We start from the raw sequence: 6813 nt of genomic DNA, 5'->3' as shown, positions 1-6813 counted from the left end.
ACAAAAAAAGACTAATCAGAACACCCTGTTCTTTTAGAGAACACCCCCACTGCCCTGTCGGTCACGTAGCAGCATTCTGCTTGCTGTGTAGGATATTTTTGTGCCTTTTACCGTCAAGTTTACTGTTAATTCGAGTCGGATGGCCATGTGCCGTATCCGAATCCGTATAAACAGGCCTGAGACACTTGATTTTGTTTTCGCTCCGGACATACAAAAATGAGTATTAAGGGTCTGCCTCAAATATATTAAGTGTATAAACTACCAATTGGTACAGGTTAACAATATTCAAAGAACTTCTACTCCTGTTATATGAATATTGCGATGTACAAGTATACAAACATAAAGATGATTACATGCACAAAATAATGGTCCAATGAAAGCATTACAGTACTGTAGGGGATGAATGATTCGTTCAATTGCGCGACTAGTTATCCGGATGCCAAGACTTCATGTTCTCTACTGATTGCTATGCATGCTTGTAGTTTTATTGTACTCGATCAAGTGGAAGAAATGCGAGAAGTATACTTACTAGGACTGACTTGGTATACTGATGGATTCATCGTAGGGGATGAATGATTCGTTCAATTGCGCGACTAGTTATCCGGATGCCAAGACTTCATGTTCTCTACTGATTGCTATGCATGCTTGTAGTTTTATTGTACTCGATCAAGTGGAAGAAATGCGAGAAGTATACTTACTAGGACTGCCTTGGTATACTGATAGATTCATCGTAGGGGATGAATGAGCTATGTAGTGCACGTCGGGAACCTTCTACGTACCAGTAGTCTTACCGGTAGTCGGTGTTGACGCTACATGTGAAGTTTCGTAACCAAGGTACCTCGCCTTTGAGGTCCACTATGCAAAGCTACCGTGATTTTCAAGTAGTCCCGCTTCTATGCACTCCACCAAGTATGCTAGATAGATATTCCTCCGTCCGTTGTTCCATTTCTTGTCTACGTTACCAAGGTATACACAATTCGTAATACCTAGTACGTGGTAATTTCAATCAATAATGTTGGAATGCTGTTAGCCACATTTCTACCAGGTAAACTAGTGCAACATTTCTACCACTAGTGCCCGACACATAATTCTAACACTGCAGTCGTAATTCTTCTTGACAATCATCGCCGCGCCTACCCGTATTGTGGGAAGTGTTTGTAGCACCCGAGTTTGTTGGCAATATTATCTGAGCTTTCTCTGACGAGTAATTTACTGGGCTATATAAACTAACACACCCTACATGTAGTCAAATCCGATGGCTACAATACGAAGCATACCAGTATTGCGAAACGTTTAGCAAGTGCAACTTAGCAAGTGCTACTTAGCAAGTGCAACTTTAGGATAACGTTAACTGTGAACTGCTTGACAGCACCAATAAAAACTACCGGTAGTAAACAAACCTGACCTTGTAGCACAACTCACTGAGTTCATGGTTAAAATGGTGCAGCGCTTCTATTCGAGCACTTTGATAACTTCAAACACTACAAGTAAAATCTACAGATCGCAGGTTGCTTGAGTCGTAAAATCTAAATCGAATGTCAACTGTCAAATCTAACATGGTGACATCGCATCTGAGACCGTTACAATGCTCAGTAGGGAGCCTAATCGTGGCCACTAAGTATTTGCGCATGGATGTCATACCAGTGTAGTATCAAGAATAAATGAGTTAGAAATCTGCACACGTCAACACAATATTAACACTAACATGGTCACAGCCAATGCCTCGCTAACAAGTACCACGCAGATGGGACCACCATCACGCTCAATTTAAGCTAGTAAAGGTGGTAGGAATCGACAAGCTGAGTAAAAACTAAACATCGTATGCCCACCAAGCAGAACTTACCGATATTAAACATCTCTATTAACGCGTTAAGCCCAAACTGTACTTCGACACAGGGGCAAACTAAACAGGCAAATGGACTCCACTTATAGTCAATCAAGTGCCCTCCCCAAGGTCAGCTTTCAATGCTCATCATACTACTGTAAGCCTATCTACTCCATAGTCGAATGTGGCTACCACCATGTATTTTACAGGTAGTACAGGTAGTAATGACTCCTGCTCTATTAAGGGTTAAGGGTTCACACTAGGGCGGCCAACATGTGAGCTTACTGTACTTCCACAGCACGGTCCTACACTACGTAGGTGTCCCCAGTTTGAATTTGTTGCCACGAATCTTGTACTATAACAGTTAAAAACCATAGTCCGTGTTTCGAGCCTAGCTTCGACCATTTCTTTTTGCCATAATTATACTCCGGTTGTTTTTGTGACCCTCCTAATTTTGATTTGTTTGTATAAAACAGTTTTATATCTATAAAATTGAATTCGAAAGGTATTGGCCACTTGGCTGTTTAAGGTATTCATAATCGACCTATGATCTGGTTAATGGCATGAAGCAGACATTTTTACCTTGATTTGGGACGATAAACATCGTCAAACCAGCATTATTCGGACACGATAAACATCGTCGAATTTGGACGAACGTCCTGCATCTACGATACCCTTCTCGAAAAATCCGCAAGTGGCACACTGCGTCGTGGAGACTTCGTGGACGCTGCAAATCAGTTCAACTGTCATGCACGCACTGTTTCGCGTGTGTAGCATCGTGGACAGGAGTCTATACTGAACGGGGCAGACGTAGCATCAAAAATACGTGGTAAAACCTCTATCAATTATATATTTATTCGTTGTCATATATATCAATTTTAAGCGTTGTACTATTTTAGGGAATTCTGGCAGTAAAAAAAAGCGCTCAAAGGAAGAGATCGAAGAAATCATTCGACAAGTGCCCCACCACGACCGCCAAACCTTGCGCTCCTTGGCCAAATGTCGAGCATCGCCAAAACAACAATCGTGCGACACATGAAGGATAGTCCGCGTTTGAAGGCTCGCTCAAGTTACGTCAAGCAATTTCTTAACCGTCGGACATTGAAGCCCGCCTAAGTCTTGCAATGGGGTTCATTCGATCCTTGCCAAATGGAACCTTTCTTTTATTAACATGGACATAATTGTCCATGTTGATGAGATATGGTTGTATTTGACAAAGGTGAATCGAAGGTATTACGTGTACGATGATAAAGAAGTGGCGGCGCGAACTGTCAAGTCATCACCAAGTTCAAGTTTTTGGCGGCTGTTGCCCGCTCACGTTTTGACCCACACACAAGACGCGTTTTTGGTGGCAAGATTGGCATGTGGCCGTTCGTGGAGGTCTTGTAGGCGAAGTCGAAATTTCCTAGTAGTACTACTAGTAGTGGCAAAGTTATCATCCAGCAAGACAATGCGAGCCCCCACAAGTGCGTGACCACAAGAGAGCTCGATGACCGTGGAATTATTGATAACATTATCGAAATTGCCAACCAGCCTTCGAATAGTCCAGATTTTAACGTTCTTGACTTAGGATTCTTTAATTCTATTCAAAGTTTGCAGCATCAAAAGTCAATTCGTTCAATCGAGTAGCTTATCGATGCTGTGCGAGCCGTGTTCTATGAAACGCCTGTTGCTACCCTCTCAAAAACATTTATAACTTTGCAAAATGTCGATTGCAATTCATGAAGTAATAACTACAAGCTTCCGCACATGAATAAAGACGCCAAGATAGCCGATCATACCTCGTACAATGTCAAGTGCGATGGAACAATCTATGAGAGTGCACTCATGCATTTGAATTGTCGCTTGGAACAAGAAGCACACCTCGAAGCAATTATAAACTCCCAAGATCAAGACACCTCCGGCATTTTAGTTCCCATGATGTGTTGTGAGAGTTACTTCGAAGTACTACGTATATAATAATTGTTTGTTAATGCAATATATCGATAATTGTCAATTACTAGTATACTATTTTTCGAGTAACAACGAAGTACAGGGGAATGCAGAATGCAAGGCCTAACGAAGTATCCATTATTACTAATGTAGTATTGTCCAATGATTTCGCACATATACTGTGTTTTGATTGGATATATTCTTATTCTCCCGCCAAAGCGCCAATTCAAATAATTTCAAGTCATTCTTTTACAATGGCGCGCATCATGTGCCCGATAGCCTTCAAGCTTCAAGCGTTGGGTCTACTTGAGACAATGAACGACTATGAAGTCGCCGCCGAGCTTAGTGTAGCGCGGCGCACCATTCGAAACTGGCAAAGCAAACGCTCCGAACTCCTAGCCTACAAGGGTAACAGGAAACAAATGAAGCTCAAACCTGGCGGCCGCCCAGAAGTATTTCCTGACCCACCCGGGATGCTTGAGTTCATCCAGGATTGAGGGACGCTGAGGGTGCGCTTACCACGATCCATATGGTCACCTGGATCAAGCGTAACCAGCGTGCATGGCTCGTATCGTACTTGGCAAACAAGAAGCTGGGCACTGGATACAACTCCCTCCTCCTCCTTCTCCGACGCTTTTCCGCTCGACATGGACTTTCGATACAACGACCTGGTACAAGCAAATGGAGCCAGGAAGACCTGGAGGACACGCGCGACATCCTTACGGCAGAATTTCATCGTGAGTATCGTGCCCATGGGTCAGAAAGCGTGTACAACAACGTAGACGAGACAGGTATAAATTACGATATGCCCCCTAACTACATTTGGGCTGTTCGCGGTGGCAGCTCAAAGATCTCGTCGGGGAGAAGCACTCCATGCGAATGACTGCAGTCTTGACTGCCAAAGCGGATGGAACGAAGCTTCCTATTTTATTCATCATGAAGGGTGTACCTGGTGGCCGCATTGAGGCGAATGAGTTTCCGACCTTTCCCGTCGGCCACTCCTACGCTGTTCAAGAAAAAGCCTGGATGGACGGTCACGTTTGGAAGACTTACGTGCGCACGGTGCTGCATGACGACATCGAAGAAGCGTCCGTTATCCTTGTGGATAATTTCGAATCGCATGTGTCTGAGGCTTCCTACAAGATTATCAACGAAGAGCTTGGATCGCACCTCTGCCCATAGCCGCCGAATTCGACGTCCATGTGCCAACCCCTTGACGTCGGCGTGATGGCTCCTTTCAAGTGGCACCTACGGGAACTGTGACTTTACGAAGACATCATCACGGGAGATGACCACGATGCATTTTCACTTACCGCTCGTCAAAAGCGGTTGGCCTTGATCAAGAGAGCCATCGCCGCTTGGGACATGGTGTCCACGGAGACGATTCGTGGCAGATTTGAAAAGGCACTTCCTCAGGAGCCAATGGATTGTCAATAATTCGATTTTGTATGGTGTGTTTATATCATTAGACTTTTGTATGAGCCGCAATGATTTAAAGGAAAAAGTTTGACACTCCCCGGGAATTGAACCCGGGGCCCTTCCTCTATAATTGTTATGCCGTCGCACTAAACCATTGCGCCACCGCGTCAAACGCTTACGTTTGTTCCGTGTTTGCTGTATCAATTATAATTGGCACTCTATGATTAAATGGCCTGCCAAAATGCGAGAATTTGACTTCGACAATAAAACATAAAACATCAAAAGTTGACGCATAATTTAATCTCCTCCAAAATTTAAATCATTTCAACAGTGATTTGAATATTATTTTTACTACCCGGATGCCATTGGTCGAAATGAAAACCGAACTTCGAAGTACAGTAACCAATCAGATGATGCAAAGGTCGAAAAGTCGCAGGTAAAAGTAGTCCTTGCATTCTGAATTCCCCTGTAGCAATCAATGTACTACTGTACTGGTACTAGTATTGTTGTTGATTCAGATTTCATGATTACACAATGGAGGAAACACTCCAGTAAGATATATTTGGGCGAAGGAATATGATGATCTCGAAATTCACCGGATGCATAATATTTCTAGAACTGTCAGCATATACTTCGCGACGCTCAAGAGCCGCTCGACCATGTTTCTGGTGGGGAGGATAAATTTCAACCAGCAGTGCATTTGTTAGTTCTTGGTTCCATTCGGCGTCGTTTTGGCGCCAAAAGCTCGTCCGCATAGGTCAACGGCGTGACAGTCTCAACTACAGTGCCAGTGTCCAATATGGACATGACCAACGCATCGTTCTTAGCAGCAGTTAACTCGTCTTCATGCAATGACAACACCTTCGATAATAGGAGGAGGCTCGAAAATCCATTATCGATATCTTCGGGAATTGAAAATGAAAATCGATTGATGTCTTCGGGAATTGAAAATAGTTCGCTGGATTCAACGTCACATAAGAAGTAGATTATTTTTGATTTCTTATCCAGATTATTATCTCGAAGATATATTTAGTTCGAATCTATTAGTCGCCAAGATAGATAGATAGATATACAATCTCGACGACTCTCGGTGGAGGTGCAGAAAGGTTGATCAAGCCTGTGACTCCAGAACGCTAGTGTACTGCTACAAATGCCAAGGCAAACAATCCAGTAAGTTGAATAATTGCGAATTGCCCTCATGCGCTTCCGACTGAACACACGCTGCAAGTTCAGAACTCCATCGCGCACAAAATCTCACGCAAGGTAATAGTGGAGAGGGCAGGAAGCAGCAGTACAGTAGACGCGTGAGTGGATGGAGGAAGAACTAATAGACGATAGAGAAAAACAGCCAATCAGACTAGACTATGATTGGCCACTACATTTGTGATGTTTCGTGACAAATGTCTGCGCAGTCTTCTACCTGAGGAAAAGCCACCACCGTCTACAGTACAGTAGTTTAACTCGAGTCGGACGCTTGCATGAGTCCGACACCTCCATCAAGTTATAGATTTGGGCATCCTTGCGAGTATAGATTCACACAGGAATCCTCTGGTGCACAAATAACTTGTCACATTCAATTTTAATTGTGTAAGTTAATTTTGAGAGGCTGGAAATATCTTATATTTTCCCACGCACTG

The sequence above is a fragment of the Aphanomyces astaci genome (genome assembly GCF_000520075.1).
Source record: "Aphanomyces astaci strain APO3 unplaced genomic scaffold supercont1.3, whole genome shotgun sequence".
Classification (NCBI taxonomy): Eukaryota; Oomycota; class Saprolegniomycetes; order Saprolegniales; family Verrucalvaceae; genus Aphanomyces; species Aphanomyces astaci.
Note: the sequence above shows the minus strand (reverse complement) of the source record.